Source organism: Saimiri boliviensis, chromosome 4 (assembly GCF_048565385.1).
Source record: "Saimiri boliviensis isolate mSaiBol1 chromosome 4, mSaiBol1.pri, whole genome shotgun sequence".
In the NCBI taxonomy this organism is placed as follows: Eukaryota; Metazoa; Chordata; class Mammalia; order Primates; family Cebidae; genus Saimiri; species Saimiri boliviensis.
Genome location: NC_133452.1, coordinates 84149820 through 84159373, shown reverse-complemented (window position 1 = coordinate 84159373; position 9554 = coordinate 84149820). Strand labels below are relative to the sequence as shown.

Below are 9554 nucleotides of genomic sequence, written 5' to 3'. Positions count from 1 at the left end.
CGCAAAGTAGCAATGTAGAGGCAGTATGAATACTGACGGTGGAAATTGAAACTGATAATTAAACCAGACTTTCTGTGAGAGTGAATTTTGTAGGCCAGGCTCACACGCTCACAAGGCTTTCCTTGTTGTGAGAGTATTTATTTACCCAGATCCCCACACATTTTCTATTTTATCCTGGGGTTTGTGGGGCCCAGGCGTGGGGCAGCCTGTTCTTAAAGTCAGAGTAGGAAATACTCAAAGAGATTCGTTAATTCAGCAATTACTCAACCACTGGTGCAGAGAAGGTAAGTTAGAGTTGTTGATGTTTTAAATAAGCCGAGTGAAGGAGGCTCTTTCACGCAGACTAAGCGGAGAATACTGGACCAAAGAGCCCAGCACACCCCTTCAGTGTCCTTCGCCTAGTTTACCATGGGGTGGCGCTCTAAGGCCCAGATTTGCTCGCTCTGGTCCTCCATGCGATGTTGCAAGCAGCAGAGAAAGAACCTTCTCCAGCTTTCGTTCTTATGTCTCGTTCTCATTGCACATGTAAAATATTTACATTAAAAACCCACTGACCGTCAGCAGTGATGAAAATAACAGTAATTAGAAATCGGTTGGACATTTGTATACTTAGCTCTCTCAAGTATGTTTATACAGCTGATAGAAATGAAGATTTGGGATAAAAAGAATAGTAGCACTACCATATAATTTCAAACTTCGAATTAAATTTTTTCCTGAAAATATTTAAGGTTAAAAAACCCGCTCATATCTAAACTCCTAGAAATCCACTTTTAACCTTTTAATAAATTATGCCATATAATACAATTTTAAAATCCAAAGACTCAAGGTAATTTAGTTATTCATGAAGTCAGAGTTACTGTGCTTTTTTGGTGATAAAAGAAGAAAGGTGAATAGATTTTAAATAAATGAAGATTTCAAGCTAGCACCTTTGTTTTAATTTAGCACCCTGGACTATGCCCTGTTGAAAGCATTAAAGATGCAAACTCTTCGAATAAACTGCAAATTAATCTCCATTCACCAAATAATTTCCATCATTTTTATTGTCTTACTAGGCAGATATATTGCTCTGTGTAAAGGGAAAAAAGAGAGCGCTCTATTTTCAAAGGGAAAGAAGCATAGAGGACAAGGTTCACAGCTAAAAAATACATATGATTCATTTTTAAATGGTGCCTTAAAGACAGTGGTCTAGTCAACCATCAGCATCGTCCATTGCCAGGAAGAAAATATCCTCCCATATGAACCATATCCACCATTTTTCATCTTATTCGTTTTACTTAATATCATATCATGAGTACTTTCCCAAATTGTTAAATGCTCTTGGAGAATCTCATTATTCTTGGCTCTATCATAATTTTTTTTAAAAAAAACTGCTTATTACTCATTACATATTTTTAATTTTTCTAAACAATTGTCTAATAAGTCCTTATAAATAAAATTGCCCAGGAGAGATATGTACATAAATTTTTGTCAAGCAACTGTCTTTAAATCTTTAAAGAAAGTTTTAATTAATGTGAAAAAAATATGTATTTAATCTTAACTTTAAAAAGCTTTTAAAAAGAAACCATTATTTATGTAGAAGTAGATAAATATATGCCTATGTAACATAAAATTGATTATATAGACAAGCATTTTTTGTGGGAGAACGGAGGGGGGTCAGGTTTTTAAAATCTCAGTAAGAATAAACAGATATTGGATCTGCCTGGATTAATTTTGAGATGCTAAATTTTCAGATTTAGTCATTAATATCTCATTAATGTCACGTTTATATACTCAACAAATCTGAAATAGTCAATCTAATTCACTATTTAAATGTTGATATTTTACATTATTTTTACACAAATGTTTGCGTTTATAAAGGAAACCAAGAGCTATACAGGGAAAAATTTTGATGCCTCTGAATCTAAGGAAGCATTATTCTTTACAAAGAAACAATAAACGTTTGAGGTGGCAGATATCCCAGTTACCCAGATTTGATCATTTCATATTGTATCCTTGTATCAAGTATCACATGTACTCCATACATTAACTAAATAAGTTTAATTAAATTAATAAAAATTAAAAAAGTTAAATGTTTCTTTCTGAGATAATTACATATTTAATGTTGTGGATTAGAAATGAGCTCCCTAAGTGAAGGCTGCTAAATACAGAAGATATATGTCTAGAATCTCAAAATAATAGGTGAAAACCTGCAGACCTGCTTGAAGAAAGAGTTAAACATATGGTGTCTGCTTTGAAATTCTCTTTCTATATTTGGGCATGATCTTTTTCATAGATACACAAGCATAGTCTCTTTTTCTTTGACTTTCTGTTTATGCATGTTGTAGTTGCAACTTTCGAGTGAAGAAAATTTTTTTCCAGCTTTAAAAATTTGCAAGTAAGAAAATAAAACTGTCACAGTGTGAAACTGGATTTTCACTGTAAGGCTGTTAAAACAAGAAAAAAAAAATACAGTTTAAGGCAGATATTTCAAAATTCTACTGCTTTCCTTGAACCAAATTTCACCTTTTCCCTCTCCATTTTACTTGAATAATTTTAAAATACATTCAGATAACAACTTGACAAATTGAAACGTTATACTCACACATCAGAAGGAACTCCTTCAATAGGACAATTTTTGTGTTCTACATTAGAAATAACAAAACTCCTTTAAGGAAGAACGCTCCCTACTTAAACAATGAAGGCAAGGAAAGTTACATGCCCTTAGGGCTTTTCTTTCACCATCTTTACCAAAGGAAGACATACAAAAAGAAATTATCTAAGTTTCCTTCTAGAAGACAGGGACCATAATGAAGAATTTGTTGTTTTTTTTTTTCATAGCACTCAGGCCAGATCCTAGTGCAGGTGGGTGTTTTCCAAACAAAGTCTATCTGGTGGAATGAGAAGCACCGTGGAAGTCAGCTTCTGCTTTCCATCTGTGGATGTCTGTCATTTGGGGACAATGACCAGCACTATATTTTCTTAACCCAATATGGACAGAGTACGTGTTTGGATTGTATTGTGTGACATCCCCTTCTCCGTCGAACAGGACCTAGAGGGGAGGGGGTGGGATCTGGCTTTTTAAGGATGGGTCTAATGCGTTCAGCTGTTATCACACTTTGCTGATTGTAATCACTCTTTTTATGCTGTCTTTTCCAGCTGCTCAAAAAATTCATTGCAATGTCTTCTAGGTTTATTTTTAATATCCCGTAATTCAAAGATCTAAGAAAGAAGAGTTGAAATAGAAATCCATGTCCTGATTATCTCCCCTCCACCCCCCTTTTTTTTTCTCTCAGGGAAGAAGGGATTTAGAATTTGGACACATTCCTCAAAATCCTCTCTGGAGAAATGTGTTTTTTTCTGTAGGGAAGGAGCCAGCTTGGAGCACATTCACAGGCTTATTCAATTGATAGAGGAATTGGGAACCGATCCTATGAAAATATACAAAATATTTTAAATTCAAAAAATTAATTCTTCGGGGCATTTATGTTTAAAATGCTTCCTTTTTGAGTGGTAGCAAAACAGTAGTACTCTGTTGGCATTTTGGGATTTCCAGATTCCCTGAACAAAGTATTTGCTCTAAATCCTGTTGTTCTAAAATGTATTTAGTATAGTGTAACAATGTATAGCTCTTTAAACTGCAGAACACTTTCATGCATGGGAAAACTATAGGCAAGGGGATCCTCATATGTGCTGTCTCTGAAAGTATCTTGACTTACATTTTAAAATCAACTTATTTCAGGGGAAACAGACCCTAACCGTTTTCTTTGTTTTCCCCATTAGTTTAGTCCTCTGAAGAGCTGGATCTGAGAAATGATTCAGCTAGAATTATAGGTTGCCATTTCTACATTTTCCACTACGTAGCAGCGGCTCCTTTCAGTCATTTTTAAGTCCTAAAAGCCCATATGGGGAGGAGGGGGAGGGGACTGCCTGTAAATCATAAGGACCCAGTTTCTTGACTTCAGTGAAGGGTAGTTTTACTGTCCGCTGTCACCACAGCTGTCAGCAGGATGCCTTAAACATCCTAATTGTCACTAGGGATCAGATTGTTCCTTAACTAATTGTTTAGATCGGCTAATCTACATCCATCGTCTGCAAACGGCAGGCAGCCCTAGGCATCCTGTAATTTAGATAAAACTCTTGTTCTGGGTCTAAACACAATTGTTTGGGTGACCAAGGGTCAGCTATCCAAAAAGCCTACATAGGGTGGAACAAGAGCGGAGATTGTACACTGAGGACCCTGTGAGCCTCCAAGCTTACAAGTCCAGACCACCTGCATGTGTCCCAAACAACTGAATCAGTAGAAGATTCCATGTCATTGATGTGATATGCCAAGAGCCCTAACAGAGCAGACAACAAGAGTCAACTCTTGTGTCTGCACTCCGATGGCTTTGAGGTACTCGCGATGACACAAATATGCTGGGTATTTCTGAGCTATTTGCAAGGCTTTCTTGAGTTAAACTTCTAAAAACACATCAACAACAGTAATGTAGTATAAATTATATAGGCAACACACACATTTCATGTTAGAATGCAGCCTCTCTTCTAAGAACCTCTGCTTTAATAAGCTTTCTAAAACAAATGGTGAATTCGTTATTTTAGACTGTGAGATAGTTTTTCTTGCATTCATCTGCTCATTCTTCCATTCAATAAAAATTTATTTCAAATCCTCATGAGCCTGGCAAGAAGGTTTTTGTGCCGCAGGAATGCAATTCGTTTAGAAACAAGCCATCCACTTATATTCATATCGTTCTTATCTCAAAGTGCTTTCAAAATAGCTAACGAATCAATTTAAAAGTAAAAAAAAAAAAAAAAAAACTAAAAACAAGCAGGCCTTGAACTGAGCAGAAGTGAATGGGGTAGAAAGACAAATGTATGATAAATGATAAACAAACAAATACAGCCTTCCGAAAGCGAAATTCAACCATTCATTCAGATACTTTAAGAAAAGGGTCTAGAGACTTTTTAAAAATAGAACTTTAGAAAACTCTCCACACTTACCTCACTCATTCAGATTTAGTATAAATCCTATTAATTTTGCAGTAAAGAACTTTACTAATTTTGTTCAGGCTGGTCTTCCCCTCACTTACTTGAATTTTTCTTTTAATATAATAGTATACCTATTAATACCTTATAGAAGTACAGTGCTATGAAACAAAATCTGGAAAAATAGTAAAATAAGAACAATTGCTAAATTATAGCCAGAGTTTATTGTGGTTTACCTATTTAGCAGGTATTATCGTAAGCATTTTACATATATTAAATTCACTTAATTATCACAATGACCCTATGATGAGGTACTTTTATTATTTCCACTTTGTAACAAAATTGATTCACAGAGAAGTTAATTTACACAAGATCACAGATTGTGCTGGTGAGTTAGCAGAGAATAGCAGGCAAACTTGGGGAAACCTTTTAGAGGAATCAGATTCTGAAATGGGAATTAAAGGCTGGCTTGTTGTTCCACAGGAGCAGATAGACAAGGAGCACAGACTTTAGCTGCTGGCTGTTTCTGTAAAATTGGATCAGAAAAAACAGGGGCCCAGCCTGGGGCAGAGGAGAAATAAGAGCCAAAGGGCTGATGGGCTGATAGGGATGCCGGGCAGCTACAGTAAGTAATGATTCTCTATGGTCCAACTTCTGACACTCAGAAACTTCATTTTGTCACTTCCGCCTATTACAGTGACTAAAATAACTTAGCAAATCTATAGACTACTTTTCTTCCCTGCCCCTGACTACCATCATTTTTTTAAAAGAACTTTCTTTTCTGATTACAATAGTAGTAGGTATTTATTGCAGAAAATATAAAAAACATAAAACACGTACATGCCCAAAGGAAAAAAGAAAATTAAAACATTTTAAATTCTACCTCCCAGAGATAATCACTTTCAGCATTTTCCATCTATAATTTCAGACATAAAATAAGAAAACTGACAAATCTACATAGAACGTTGCCATTTCCTTCCCCTCCCCACAGCTTAGCTTGACGTAGTAAATACTTCTCATGTTTTTATATATCACTATTTTACTAAATTCATTTATTTATTTAACAGACCTGCTGTTGATAGTAGATGGTTTCTTTCTCTTGTGTGAGATTTTCTTAAGATTTCTTGCAAACTTACTCATTAAATCATAATTTATTAACACATAAAATAATTTTTATATTGCGAAGTGTTCTCCATAGAGGTACTATTTTATCCCTCTGGCAGCACAGAATGAAAAGCCATTTCCCCACCTATTACACCATGGAGGTACAGACGTTTCTAACTTTTGACTTAGAAGCTTTCTCCGAAAGGCACAAAGCTGTGACTCAGAGCAAAGGTGAGTCATGTCTCAGTGCCACCAACAGATGGCGATGGCTTCTACGAGTATGGAGGCATTTGGCACTTTACGAATTAAAGCAGTCTTCCAGAAGTTAACCTATATTTGAAAGGAATCAATTTTATAAGTAAAAATGGTATTTCTTCTTTGGTTATTCAAAACACTGAATGGTTTTTTATATGTTCATCTGTAGTGCTTTTGCAAATGGTCTTCTCACTTCTTTTGCCCATTCTCTTTATACTGGTGTTCATTTTCATGTTATTTATAAATTATCTTTACAGTCAGCACATGATGAGTATTATTTCAGGTTTTCATTTGTCTTTTAACTCATAGTTTTTTAAAGCTTGGATAAGGAAGTTATATAGAAGTTTTAAAAGTTTATATAGCCATTTCTATTTTATTCCTTAAGATTTGTTTGTTTAGATGTTTAAAAGGGCTCTCTTTGCCTCAAAATTAGAAAAATATTCTTCTGCCTTTTCTTTATTTTTAATTTAACTTTTTGATATATCTGGTATTTATTTCAGTTTAAGGTACTGGGGAGAAATTAAACTTTTTTCCCCCCAAAAAAGCTAACCAATTGTTTCTGTACCATTTTTAATAATCCCACCTTTCTGTAAAGGTTAGAAATATCACCTTAGCCTATAGTAAAGCCTTATATCCACTGAAGCCTGTTTCAGACCTTTCCATTCTATTCCCCTGAAACACTTTAACTACTCGAGCCACCCGTTTCTGCAAAACGCCTTAATATATTGTAGGGCTGGTCTATCTCGACCTTTTTTTCTATTATGTTTTTACTCTTTAAAAATATTTTATTGGATTTGATTTTCAAATTGCTATATTAACACGTGTCTTACAACAAATTAAACAGTAGAGGATGGTGTATATATAAAGTTAGTCACTTCTCTCCCTCCTAGTCCCATCGCCAAGACTTACAGTGGGGTGAATAAATTTTTATACTTTTCTCCACGTTCTTAGGAGCAAATAATAATAAGTGATACTAATGAGAATTTTTTTAACCATTAAAACTAAAAATCATTTTTTTCTTTAAAAAAAAAGTATTTAGAACACATAAAACAAGGCAACCCCTATTCTTTTTTTCTCATCTTCTAGTATGGGATCTGTTAGCCGCCCGTCCACTGCTGCACCGTTGCTCTCTGAGCCAGTGTTACTATCGCTGGTTCCTTCCTCTGCCATACTGTGGGCCCCCTCCTGCCTACTCTCCTGTCCTCAGGAGTAGATCTGCCTTCTTCACCGTTCTGTTGGCTCTCTGTTGTTTCTTCAAGGTGTTGTCTCCTCTGTCTCCATCGGAATGTTCTCATCGTCTTTCTTTTCCTTGCCTTTGTTTGCTGCCACTTGCTCCTCCAGAGGAGCGATGCTGCTCTGACTGCACTCAGCTTGCTCGGCCACCTCCTTCTCCCTTTTCTCCTGCCTTTTGCGGGTCTGTTCACCTGCCTGTGCAATCTCAGCTGCAATTTCCTCCAGATCCAGTGCTAGCTTCAGACAGCACAACCTTTTAAGTTCATTATTAAATGAATCTGAGCTTTCCAGGAATTCCCCCTTCTCCTGGTGTTGTTCCTCTATTGGAAGAAGTTCAGCTTCCTAGTTTTCGCTGACAAACCATTAAGGACCGGACCTGTTGTTTGAGGACCTGCATTTTAGCTGTGGTGACAACCGACCGAATGTCTGGCACCACACTCTCACTAAAGATTTCACTGATGAGGTGGCGGTTTCTCTGGAAATGGGTGGTGGCTGGATGCTTCATTGAAAAGCCATCATCATAATCATCTGGATCTTCAGCAGGGAAGGCTCATAGAAGGTTCTTCCCTTTCCATGCAATACTGTCTTTGTTGACTTTCTTCCTCTAAAGCAGCTTCTGCACGACTTTATGCATTTATGTAAGCAAGGTACACAGGGGAGTTATGATGGGTGTTCATAGATTGATTGTACTCTTTTTTGCTTCATATTTGTTTAAATATTCTAGTTTCTCTTCATCAGTAAGATCTTGCCACATGCCGCCAATAATCTTGCCAATCTCCCACAACTTTAGGTCAGGGTTGGAAGGCTTTACTTGGTCCCAGACCTTTCTGCTGTACTTCGTGTAGGGCATCCGTGGCTTATTGGTTTTGGAATCATAATACTGAGGATGCTCTGACTCGGCTGTTGTTGCCCAGGTCATATAAGGCTCATAAGCGGTTCTTCTTTATAGTTGTAGTAGGCGAGATGACTGTATGGATTGCATCCCACAAACTCTGCTGTGCTGAGCATTGGTGTTGCAGGAGCTGGGGTGGGAGGTGGGGCATAAGATGGTATTTTTGGCATTTTGGAAGATTAAGTTCTCAGTTCCTTAAAAATGAACCTGAGACACTACAAGTAGAAAAAGTGCGCGTGGCTCTGGCTTTGCTTTTCTTTGTCCCACACACATCCCTACTGATGAGAATATTTATCGAGTGCAAGACATTGTTCTAAGCATCCTACCTGAATGATTTCCTTTGCTTTTTATAATAAACATATGAAGTAGGTATTCTTGTCATCATCAATATTCAGATGAGCAGTCTGAATCACTGGTAGTCTAAATAACTTACCCAAGTCACATACTGTAGTTAGTAAGTGGTTGGGGGGACCAAGATTAAGTCCAAACAGGCAGGTTCCAGAGCCTGAGCTTTGGAACCCATCTGCTTATCTGACAAATGTCTTTGATCGGCATTTAGGTTGCCCTTATTTCTGGGCCACCCTTCAACAATGCTGCTGCTGGCATTTCTGTATACGAATTCCTTCATACTGGTCATTTTATTTCTGGCAAATAGTTTCTCAGAAATGATACTGCTGATCTTGGGGCACGTTATTTTATGTAATAGAGATGACCAGATTAGTTTTCACAACGGATACACTAATGAATACTCCCACATATGAAACGTTCTCACAAACCCTGTTTTTGCCCTTTCTTCCTTATTGAAGCCCCAATATGTGTCCAGCATTGTTCTCAGCCCTAGGATGTGAAGGTGGTCACAGCAGATGTAGGCCCTGCTCTTGAGGGCGATAGCTTTGCCTCCCATGAGATATCACTTCTCTTCCTCCATTCCTCAGAAGCACCGCAAACGAACACAACAGAGAGCACCCCACAGAGAACAACTTAAAGGTGAACACAAAATAACTTTTTTCTTCACCTTCCCTGTCCTTCCATGCCACTAGCTACACAATCCTCCCTTCACATGGACCATTCTGTCCCCTGAGTCAGTCCTCTGCCATATTTCCAGGAC

The 9554-nt window shown here is 37.1% G+C and overlaps 1 pseudogene; it reads right to left on the bottom strand.

Moving 5' to 3' along the window:
* Nucleotides 1-7356: 7356 nt before the first annotated feature.
* Nucleotides 7357-8616, bottom strand: LOC101035527 (SWI/SNF-related matrix-associated actin-dependent regulator of chromatin subfamily E member 1 pseudogene; annotated as a pseudogene).
* Nucleotides 8617-9554: the final 938 nt, after the last annotated feature.